Genomic DNA, 12,856 nt, shown 5'->3' with positions numbered 1-12,856 from the left:
CTTTTTTTTCTCCCCTTTTCCCTTTTTCTGACACTATCCCCTTCCATATCTACTTCTTTTTTTTTTATGTTATATCAGTAAAACAAAATTATACATGCATTTTTTATGTATGTCCATAACAGAAATATAGTTCTGAAGAGTTCTTTTTACCTTTTCTGCTTTTCTTTACTCCTATAGTTGGAAGTCAAATTTTTTCTTTAGCTCTTGTTTTTTCATTAGAAACAAATGTATTTCACCTTTTTCATTAAATGTCCATCTTATTCCCTGGAAGAAAATGCTCAGCTTAGCTGGATAGTTTATTCTTGCCTACATTCCAAGTTCTTTTGCCTTTGGGAATATCAGATTCCAGGCCCTTTGATTTTTTAATGTGGAAGAAGCTAGATCTTGAGCGATCCTTATTGTGGCTCCTTAGTATTTGAATTGTTTTTGTTTTGTTTTGTTTTGTTTTTTTCTGACTGCTTGTAATATTTTTTCCTTAGTCTGATAGTTCTGAAATTTAGCCATAATATTCCTTGGAGTTTTTATTTGAGGGTCTTTTTCAGAAGGTATTCAATGAACTCTTTCAATGCCTATTTTACCTTCTGATTCTATTACATCTGGGCTGTTCTCTTTGATGATTTCCTGTAAAATAGTATCTCGTCTGTTTTTTCATCATAATTTTCAGATAGTCCAATAATCCTCAGATTCTCTCTTCTAGATCTATTTTCCAGGTCTGTTGTTTTTCCAAGTAGATATTTAACATTATTTTTCCTAATTTTTCAGGGTTTTTTTTTGGTTTTGCTTGACTGATTCTTGATGTCTTAATGAATTATTCATTTCTATTTGTTCAGTTCTGATTTTTAATGAGGTTTTTTAATTAGCTTTTTAACTTCTTTTTTTTTTTTTTTTTTTTTGTATATGTCCAATTGAGTTTTTATATGAGTTGTTTTGCTTGTATAGAATTTTCCCCATTTCACTATATATATATATATATTTACTGGGTTATTTTCTTTCTCCAGTTCACAAATCCTGCTTTCTTGGGAGTACTTTATCTCTTCCAATTCACAAATCCTACTTTTCTGGGAGTTCTTTACCTTTTCTATTTCACATTTCAGGAAGTTATTTTCTTTTCCCACTTCATCAAATTTTTCTGTAAGTGAATTATAAGCCTTTTCTGTACTTTCTTGGATAGCTTCTCTTTTCTTTCCCTGTTTTTCTTCTAGCTCAATTTTAAGATTTGTTATAATTTATTCCTGGAGTGCCTTGTGTGATGGGGACAGGTTAAATCCTTCTTTGGGTTTTTTTTCTGGAGATTATCTGCTATTAGCCTCCCCAGGGTTGAAGACCTGCTCTCTTTCTGTATAGAAGCTTGAGAGTTAGTGTTTGCTTGGCCTTCTTACTCATTTTTTTTAAAAGCCCTTAGGGTCTACCCTAAGCCCTTAGCTCTTAAAGCCTTTCAGGGCAAGGGGGTTACCAGCTTCCTCTCCAGAGCAGGGATAGTTATGTGGACAGCAAATGGGCTGCTAAAAGTGGGGAAGTTGCAGAAGTGCCCTGGGAAAGCCCCTCACCAGAACGGTCTCTGCCATGGGTGGCATGGGCCAAGCTGTGAAAGTGCTCTGTGAAGAGCCCCACTGTGTGGATCATCAATTGCCCTGGAGTAGAGGCTGAGTAGGGAAAGTATCACTGTCCCAGGAAGCATCCCACTGCGGGAATTAGCAGTCGCCCTGGGAAGAGCCCCGCACTAGAAGTGTCTCTGTCCTGGGGAGTGCAGTCCTGATGCAGAAGTTTTATTGCCCCAGGGAGAGCCCCCTCTATGTAGATTTGTGGTTGCCCCAGTAAAGCAAAAGTGTGGTTGCCCGGGCAAAAGCCCCGTGCTACAGAATGTGGGTACACAGCTGTGCTGTGGTCTGGACTGAGTCACTCATTTCCAGTTTTCAGTGGTTGTAGCCAGATTCTGTAAGATTCTGGTGTTTTTTTGGAGTATGCTCTACCATTGGCTTTAACTTCTCTGATGATCTTCTGCTTTGCAACCAAAGTAGAGTAGCCAACCTGTGGGAGAGTCCTCCCTATAAATTTTCCAGCCATGGAGACTGCCCCCACCCTGGTCTGCTCAGTATGCTAGCCTCTGATTCTATCTCCCTACTTGAGTTGGTCTGCTCCCCCTGTTCAGGACAAACCTTTTCTGGTAATCTTCCCAATTATCTTCTGTTGGTAAATTGCTTTACTTCCAATATTCATGAATTTTTACCAGTCAAGCACTATTTTTGAGGCTGAATTTGGTAATTAGTAGTGAGGGTATGAGAGGAGCTTCAAATGCTGCATGTGTCTTCTCTGTTATCTTGGCTCTACCTGGAAATTTATTGTTTCATGCTTTGCAACCCCTCTTATGTTCTGTGCAGATGGCACATTTGGTCTGTTTTTCTTTTTTCAGTTCTTTTATTTTGTACTTAGGTAATTAAAGAAATTCATAAAAATCAAATTAAAAAAAAAAAGTTTGGAATAAAGGATAACTGCCAGTTAAACTGGGAATGTCCAAAACTTAGAGGCAAAGCTGAGGACAGACTAGACAAAGTATGAAGATAATTGTGGAAAATGTATTTGGTCTATTAAATAAGGTACTTTTGATTATTATTAGTTATTCATGCCAAATCTATCTTGAAGATATTGGTTGGTTAGATGGTTGGTTGTTGTCTTTCATTCTTAAAGACCGAAATGAATCATTATGTTGGGGTGAAGGTACAGTGTGGCCAACTGTGACTATTCACATAAATATGAGTTTGGCTGTCTCTACCACTGGGTACACAAAGATTTCATGTGTATATTTGGATATTTGGAATGCAGATGTCTGTAAATTTGTGCATTTCATATATTTGGGTTTTTTGCAATTCTGCTTCAGTTATGGATTTCAGCACCTTTTTGATGCAGGGATGCCATATTACCTGATCCTTAATGAGAGTCTCCCTACTAATGAGTACTATGTACTAATGAGTAATAATGTACTAATGAGTTTAGTACACACTCAATTTAAAAGTTTTTTAAGAGATACCTTCAGAATGTCTTTGTATTGCTTCTTCTGACCTCCATGTTAGAACTTGCTGTATGCAAATTCTTTCTAAACTAATCTTTTAGGAAAATGTTGTATTTCACATTTGAATAATATGAACAGCCCAACAGAGTTACTCTCTGGAGTAGAATTTGAATTTTAGAGCCTATGCAAATATTGGTACTATTAGGGAGAACGTTCTTTCTTTTTTATATTTCTTTTTATTTTTTCTCTTATATATATATGCATATTAACTTTTTATATACACATTTCTTTGTGAATTATGTTGAGAAAGAAAAATCAGAAAAAAAAGGGGAAAATACCATTGGAGAGGGAAAAAAAAAAAAAAAAAACAGGGAAAAGGAGTGAACATAGCATGTATTGATTTACATTCAATCTCCATTGTTCTCTTTCTGGATGCAGATGGCGTTTTCTATCTAGAGTTTATTGGAATTGCCTTGGATTACTAAAACACTGAGAAGAACCAAATATTTCATAGTAGATCACTGTACATTCTTCTGTTATTATGTACAATTATTTTGCTCCTGTTTATTTTGGTCAGCATAAGTTCATGTAAGTCTTTCCAGGTCTTTTTAAAATAATTTTTAATAGAACAATAATATTTGATTATTTTCATATGCCACAACTTATTCAGTCATTCACCAATTGATGAATATCCACTCATTTTCCACTTCTTTGCTACCACAAAAAGACCTACCATAAACATTTTTTACACATATTTTACCTTCTTTATGATTTTTTTTGGGATACAGATCCAGTAATGGTGCTTCTGGGTAAAATGGTATACACATAGTTCCAAATTGATCTCCAGAATGGTTGGATCATTTCACAATTCCTCCAATAATGCATTAGTATCTCAGTTTTCCCACATTCCCTCCAATATTTATCATTTCCTTTTCCTGCCATCTTAGCCAATCTAAGAGGTATGAGGTGTTGTCTCAGAGTTGTTTTAATTTTCATTTCTTTTATCAGTAGAGATTTGGAACAATTTTTCATATGACTATAGATGGCTTTAATTCAATCATCTGAAAATTATCTGTTGAGATCATTTGACCATTTATCAATTAGGGAATGACTTGTATTCTTAATTTGACACAATTCTTCATATATTTTAGAAATGAGACTTTTATCAGAAAGATTGTTTGTAAATTTTTTTTCCCATTTTTGTATTTCCCCTTTAATCTTGTTGCTTTTGTTTGAGCAAAACCTTTTTAATTTACTGTAATCAAAATTTTGCATTTCGTTTTGTTCTGCACTTCTTTGGTCATAAATTCCTTAGACAGAACTTTCAAACCAAACTGCCCTCTCTCATTGCGAAGTACATTAGAGGTTCCAGTTGGCACCTCTACACTATAATTATGCAATACAGACTTCTCAGAAACAGAGATTATATATTCTGCTATAGTGTTAAGAGAGAACTGTTATTAAACTCAAGGTAATGACATTGTATATGTTCAAAGGGTAAAAGGAGAAGGAAGATATGATTGAGGAAGGAAAGATTTTTGTGATCACCATAAAGTTGAGGCAAGTTGACAGGTAAAAACAAACTAAGGATAAGAAATGGAGATTTAAAGAGCAAGGGGCAGAATGGCATGTTTTTTACTAAAGAAGAGAGGGACACTTTAAGAGGTATTGCAGAAAACATGAGCAGGAGGACCAGGAGATCATTATATACTTCAATAACAATACTATATGATGATCAATTCTGATGGACATGGCCCTCTTCAACAATGAGATAAACCAAATCAGTTCCAAAAGAGCAGTAATGAATTGAATCAGCTACACCCAGTGAAAGAATTCTGGGACATGAGTATGGACCACTACATAGAATTCCCAATCCCTCTATTTTTGTCCACCTGCATTTTTTATTTTCTTCACAGGTTAATTTTATATTATTTCAAAGTCTGATTCTTTGTGAACAGCAAAATAACTGTATAGATATGTATACATATATTGTATTTAACATAGACTTTTATATATTTTCATTTCACCTCATTTATTTATTTATTTATGTTTATTTATATATTTTATATATTATTATAAATATATAATATTTAATATATATTGGTCAACCTGCCATCTGGGGAGAGGGTGGGGGAAGGAGGGGAAAATTGGAACAAAACGTTTTGTAATTGTCAGTGCTGAAAAATTACCTATTCATATATCTTGTAAATAAAAAGCTATAATATACATACGTATACATAAAAAAAAAAAACAAAAGAAAACATGAGCTGGATGAGGCCTCTGATAGAAGGTGACATCCTCTAAATTATCAATTGGGAACTTCCATGAAGAATAAGCTGTCACCTAGACCACCATATCATCACTTACTTTGGGATTCACAATGACCACAGACATCAAACAATCTGTACCTGATTTGGATGCTGGGGGTGAGTGTTGGTCATGACAGAAGAAGAAAGATTGTTGGAAAGTAGAAGTGTTTCTCAGGAATGCTAAAAGGGATAAAGTGCAGTTAAAAAGCTTTACTTGAGATTGCCATTGATTGAATAGCCTGTTTGCTTGGTGAACATAGGGACAACTTTCTCAATGCTTAAATGCCCTCCTAAGGGCTTTCTGGTGTTAAAGACTGAAAGCATAATGGTTATTTTAGGAGGAAGTGATATATGAATGTTATTCATCTCCCTCAGAGTAGAATATTAGGGTTTTTCATTCCTTTTTCTTAATGCCTAACTATCCTATCTCATTGTATGAAAGATACTTGTTACATAAATTTGAGACCAGTATTCACTGTGATTCAAGCAAGGGTATATTAGTATATAAAGGAATTGATTTAGTGCACTGGACAATTTTAAAGGAACCTAAAACATTTATAAAACCTATGATGTCTGATTTACCTCCCATATTACAAAATGTATGCACCAATTTGTGGCATTCATGAGGTCAACTGTGTGGACTAAGGATTGAAAAATCCCCTTATGTACAATAATATGATATCAATTTTGAAGTTGTTGAACCTATCTGAAAACTAATCCAAAACCCATCTGGGGGTGATTCTGCCATGGCAATTACCTTGCAACACACTTGAAATACCAGTGAGTAAAACAAGGTGAATGATGAAAGTCTACCTGCACATCTCTTTGTCTCAAATCTGAGGGCTATCAATAATTTTTTCTCACAAGAAGTAGTTTTGAATCATATCTCCAGTATCACCAAGATGTTCCACAATATGAAAGTACATTCTATTACTGACTTGTGTTCTGCGTTATTTTTTCCTTTCTTTTCTTTGTTTCTTTCCTCCATTCATTCATTCATTTATTCATCAAAATTTTTCTTTTCTTTTTTTCCTTTATCAATTCATTCATTTATCTATATATTAATTTGCCTGTTTATTTATTTTAGTTTTCTACTCAACCTGGACTACTTCTTTCTGTAACTTGGAAAAGGACAATGATACAGTGGACTAAGTCTCTTTGCTGTTATCTAGTTTTTTTTAGTCATGTCTGATTTTTGTGATCTCATTTAGAATTTTCTTAGCAAAGATACTACTAGGGAAGTTTGACTTTTCTTCTCCAGCTCATTTTACAGATAGGAAAATTGAAACAAAGAAGGTTAATTAACTGACTTGCCCAGCGTGACAAAGCTAGTAAGTATCTGAGGCTGGTTTTGAACTATGGCCCTTCTTACTCCAGGGCAAGAATCCTATTCACTGTGCCACTTAGCTGCCTTGGAGTAGATTGCCCCAGGGTTAATATGAATTCTCCATTCTATCCCCTCAAATTCTTGTCAGAGACCTTGAAGATGTATAGTCAAATTTTTTTTTTGGGGGGGGCTGTCTTAATTTAGTGTGTTGATGACTTAGTTTGCCTCTCCTTTGTCTAATCCTAGTATCTCCAATCAGCACCATGATATTTTAAATCCAGCCAGTATCCTTCCTGAATGCCTGAAAGATGCTGAGATGCCCTATGACTGCCTTCAAGTAATTGAGAGTTGAATTTAAAGTTGAAATTGAAGAGTGTATAGCCTCATCTCACACATGTCCCCTTGTTGATTTCTCCTTGTCCCACAGATTGCTCCTTTTTTGAAAATGGGATGTAAATGATCAGAATAGGGATTATCTCCCAAAATGTTAAGTGACTGACTCATCAGTGGGTGGCTACACTACTGGACTTGGGGCAAAGAGAATTCAATTGGGAGACCAGGAGGTGTCAATTAACTAAAGGATTTCAAGCGAACTTTTACACAAATTTCAAATGTGCATTTATAGTCTGTCACATCACTGGCTCTTTATGGAAGCAACACATTTGCATCATTGTAAAACATTAGCTAATAGCTTATACCTCAATTGTGTTTTTTTTTTGTTTGTTTGTTTTTTTGTTTGTTTGTTTTTGGTATTTTCTTTCTTTCTTTCTTTTTTTTTAATAGCCTTTTATTTACAAGTTATATGTATGGGTAATTTTACAGCATTGACAATTGCCAAATCTTTTGTTCCAATTTTTCCTCTCATTCCTCCCATCCCTTCCCCTAGATGACAGGATGACCAGTAGATGTTAAATATATTAAAGTTATACCTCAATTGTTGACCAAGCCCTTTAAGCCATCTTGTTCCCCAAGGTCATCTCTACAATGCATTGCAACAACCCCTACCAGAGGGTGGTCATTTTTGCAAGATAGCAACCAGTTGCATACAAGAGGCAAAATAGGCTACCCCTGGGAAGCTTAAGAGCTACCAAACACAATGTTTATGGCATCTACTAGCTACTAGCCCACCCACTTTTCTTCCTTAGTCACAAGTGCCAAAATTGACATCTGGACAGCCAGACATGAAGCTATTCTATGAGACAGATTGTGGATCATGCCAGATGGTTGCCCTTTTTCACTTAAATAATTAGTGCATCTCCTTTGCCAACAACACCATGCTTAGGAACATATTGGAATAGAGGCCCGGATACAATAAGTTTGCTGGGTTTCATTCATCTTTGATGTGATCTTTAGCTGTCTTTTTTGTCAACAATTCAACTTCTCATGGAAGAAAACTGACGTTGGTGTGTGAAAGGGAGAAAGTAAGCAGCCTACCATTTAAACATCTGCAGATTTACTTTTTTAAATTGTGGAAATCTGTGGGCTAAAGTTATGTTTTAGCATGCCAAAACCAACTGAACTATTGGGTAAAGACCTTTCTAGAGATGAACACCACAGCAAATATAGCACCAGCATGTTTGATCAAGAACACAATACCAAAATTTGGCTCATCGTGTTTCAAGCTGTTATCAAGCACAAAGCAACAATCTAAGTGTTTTAGAATAAGCTCAGGCCTGTACACCCATTATCACCCACAATCATCTGGGTGAGATGGAAGATTAAATATGGAAGTTAAAACTCTTTTGAGAAAAAAAGAAGAAAAAAAAAACCTATGCTTGGAAACACAGTTAAAATGATCCCAGATATTGTCCTGTGTGTTGTCAAACTTAGAAATCATAGTAGTCAGGATTATAGATTGTCAACTTCTGAGATGCTGTTTAGTCTGCCACTTATTACTATTTAGGAGCTGGACCTTTGGAGCCTGATGCTGGCCACAAGAGATAAAAGCCTAATAAGGTATGTAATCTTTCTCTATAGAATTATCTTTCACAGATCTGTATACAGGCAGCTTTGAAGCAGATTCTACCTTTGGAAGAAATTATGCATTCATTTGAATCAGGGAAGTATTGGATCTATAATTTTGGAATATCTAATCTCCAGCCCTCTTGAAATGAACTTTTCTAGGTTCTGATAATTAGTCACATACTTCCACTAATGTGACAATGAGTAGCCTAGATATATCACTCCTATGTAAACAGTTGTAAGGACTGCTCTCAGGCCAAACAAGAAAGCAGACTCAAATCATCAGTAGACCCAATTAAACTAAATAAGGACACTGATACCAACCAGTAGTCCTTGTCCAGCTATTTGATTGACTCCAATAATTAAGATCTCATTTCTCACCCATAATCTATCATATGCTTGCTTTCTATACTTTCTGGCTGTTTTGTACACTTTGAGTTGGAGGAACAGATGAGCCCAATAATTATGTATTTTACTTAAAATTCATTTCCCCTTTTAGTTATACAGATTGTTACATATATACAATCATCCTGCATGGTATTAGAAAAGGAATGTTCCTCACTAGTATAGATATAGAAATGCATGGACTTTGGTTATTTTATACCACCTGTCTAACAGACAATTGGGAAGTAATGAGGACAGGAAAAAGATGAGGAAATGTCTAGACACAGAATGTCCTAGGATTGGATGGGAGAACAAGATTTCCCCATGAGTTTTACTATAATTGGAACAAGACCTCTGTTTTTTATCAGAACTCATCCCTTTGCATCTAAAGGTTACCACCACCAGGTTCCCATTACTTTATTCTTAATGCAGTCAAAAATCATAAATAGGATTTTTCTGAGAGTGAAAATATTTCAAATAGAATTTAACTATATTTCTTCCTTAATGAAAAATCCTTGATAATTAATGTTTTTAATTTTCATTATATATAGAATCATATGACTATCCAAATCAATGATTTTCATCTGTCCCATGTGTGAATTATTTATCCCACCTATAAAATTTCCTTGAATCAATTTAAATTTCATTTGTTTTCCAAGTTCATTCCTTCACGTAGCAACTATGTTTTCAGAAAAATTCCAAATCCATTCATTAATTTCATCACTCAATATTTACCAAGTACTACTTTTAGTACATTGCTTAGCTTTTGGTTATATTATGAATAAAATCAAAGAAAGCAAGACATGTATTCCATATCATATAATATTTAAAAATTTTGTCAATTATATTAATGGGTAAACTCTTAAAAAGAATAGAGAATCCAGAAATGTTAACCTTCAGCATTTTACTTTACATTTTTTTTTCATCTATTGTATCATTTGCCATAATTCTGATTGTTCTGAGGTCATAAAATTCCATGACTTTCAGCTATACAGCATTTGCAAGACACTATTAATGACAAGATAAACTTTCATTGCAGAAAACAGTTTAACACAGTGTGAAATTTTATCAAAGCTCACTTCCTCCTTCCTATTTTCTTCTTTCTATTAAATTTTTGGTCTAGTTCATTATCCACCTGCGGTGCCTATCCTAGATAGAGATACTGTTGAAATAATTCGCTGTATTGCCAATCTAGTGGTATGACATAATCTGACCAATATTCATACTTCAGCCACATAATTGTTCCTGACTGGCTTACTAAATGGATATTTTTGAATTTCCATGGCTCACATTAAGAAGCTTTGTAGTTTTGTGGAGCTCAAAAATATGATAAAAATATTAACTGTAAACAAAAATGGATGAAACTTAAAAATGTGTTCAAAACACATATTGTGGTAATTTTACCTAATGTAAAAGAAAATAGAAAGATGCAAAGCATATAATATATGTTGCCTTTGATCAAAGATGATTAACACATGGATTGACATGAAATATATGAAGGACATTTATGACATGTGGCTTAGTCAAGTAATGAGAACATGGGATATATAGAATGAATATTGCACTGCTATCTATGAAAACTCAAAATGTTAAAAATAATATCTGGGATAGATTGGAAGGTTGTAGGCAACAATTGGAAAAGATAAGAAAGAGAATGAGATATGAGATCCATCAAGGAATACACAGCATATCAATATTAAAATCAGCTATCTATATAACAATCCAAAGGAATAATATTATGGGCATCTTAAAGTCCATGTTCTTTTGTTTCTTTCACCCCATAACTTCAAAAAGATTTTTAAACTTTATGATTATTTCCTTTTTTTCTCATTTTATACTGCAAAACCTTATCAAAAATTAAGGAAAAGTAATTACTTTCCTTTTTATCATGTTATTATAAACTTTAATTCATTTTTGTAATACCAAAACATGGATTGATGGAATGATTTATTTTTACTAATGCTAGAAATACTGGAATTTTTAAGTCATCTTTAATCAATCAGAATTCATTCATCTAAAGAAGCAGTGTATCTATAAAAGAATATAAAATAATTTTAAATAAAGAAAAGAAGTGAGCTAGTAGAAAGTTCTTTGTGCTTTGTGCTAGAGAACATCTGACATCTAACTCTAGTGTTGAAATTAAATGGAGATGGAACTCTTAAGTTAAATTCCAGAATAATATTGGCTGAAGTAGTAATATGTACTGAGTGCAGAAAGGTGACTTATCTTAATTTTACAAGCCAGCCAAAGGAAATAAATAACTTTCAGCTTTATGTAGTTTTCATAAATATATCTTTTCTGCACATTATTGTCTTGAAGTTTTTTTTCAAACAATAGGAATATATATATATATATATATATATATATATATATATATATATATATATATTTTCTCCAAATATCTTTCAACCTTCATTACCAAAAACAAAAAAACAACAAAAAAAAATCTATGCTATTATTTGCCCAAGGAAGCTGGATTCAGAATATTTAAGACAAAACAAAACAAAACAAGCAACAACTAAAAAAAATGAAAAGCAGCAATAACAGACATCAGAAAACTAGTTAGCTATGAAGATGGAAAGAAAATTCTGTAAACAATAGTCTAAGTAGATAAGCTGAAAATTGTGAGAAAAATGTGATTGGCTACAATTACTAATGAACCTCAGCTGACCTCCAGGCCCCAATGTTGTAGTACACAGGAAAAAAAAAACACCATAAAATATACAAATGTAAAAGTCATGATTGTTGATTATTTAGACACAATAGCAGTAGGGACAGATTCAAAAAGCTTCCTGCATTTTTCAGATTTTTAAATTATCTGACAACAAATAATCCTGAATTTTTTGCTATCTATTCTTCCAGTTTAAGTAAGATCTGAAAAAAACAAAAACAAAAACAAAACAAAACAAAAAAAAAACATGATTTGTTGTTCTTGTTTTTTTATGTGAGACCAATTTTTTTTACAAATTGATTTGTTTTTACATCACCTGCTTTCCCCTCCAAATCTCTAACTCACCCCTTTATAGAGAGTAGTACTTTATAAAATGAAAATAAATACTTCAGATGTCTTGCAATGCCCTGTATTTATCATATTCATTGTTTCTTTGCGATTACTGCAGTGCTTTTATCTATATTCCAATCAATGAAACTATATTTTACTAACAGTTCTTTGCTAGTACCCCCCAAAATATTTCTATATATATTTTGCTCTTTATGGCAATTTTCTTTTGTTCAATGATTTAGAATTAGAGCTAGAAAATCATATTTCTCTTTGTTTTCTAAGAATCATACTATCTCAATTTGGGAAGATTCCTGATCTTATTGATTTCACAAAAATTAATTTTTAGGCTTTTGAAAATTTTCTCCATAGTTGTAAAGATGTTGCAATCTAAATCATTAGAGAGTGGTGATGAAATCCTGGATCCATAAAGCATTCAAAAATTGAAAGATAACACAACATAGGGCTGTATTCAAAGAGCAGATTACCAATTATTGAATTGTATATCAGGATTTACTATTTTGATGTTAACTAGATATTTGAGATTAGATAGTTCTTTATCAGAAAACTTTGTTTTGATTTTTCTCCTTATGGTTAATAATCATTAAGTAACTTCCCCCAAGAATACAGATGTACTTATAAGTAGCAGAGTCTAGTTTTGAACATATTTCCTCAAATTCTAAATGTAACATTCTTTCTCATTGTTGGTAAAACAACAACAAAACAAAACAAAACCTGTGACTAGAATATGCTCCATGTGTAGATTAAACTACGATTAGTTCCCAAGAGATGGAAACACTTAAAATTAATTTATTGTGCTTGTATTCTAATGTTTGAAAGAGAATTATTCATGGAAGTAAGAGCTTCAT

This window comes from Antechinus flavipes, chromosome 3 (assembly GCF_016432865.1).
Source record: "Antechinus flavipes isolate AdamAnt ecotype Samford, QLD, Australia chromosome 3, AdamAnt_v2, whole genome shotgun sequence".
NCBI classification, from domain to species: Eukaryota; Metazoa; Chordata; class Mammalia; order Dasyuromorphia; family Dasyuridae; genus Antechinus; species Antechinus flavipes.
The sequence above is the reverse complement of the archived record's forward strand: the minus strand, read 5'-3'. Positions refer to the sequence as shown.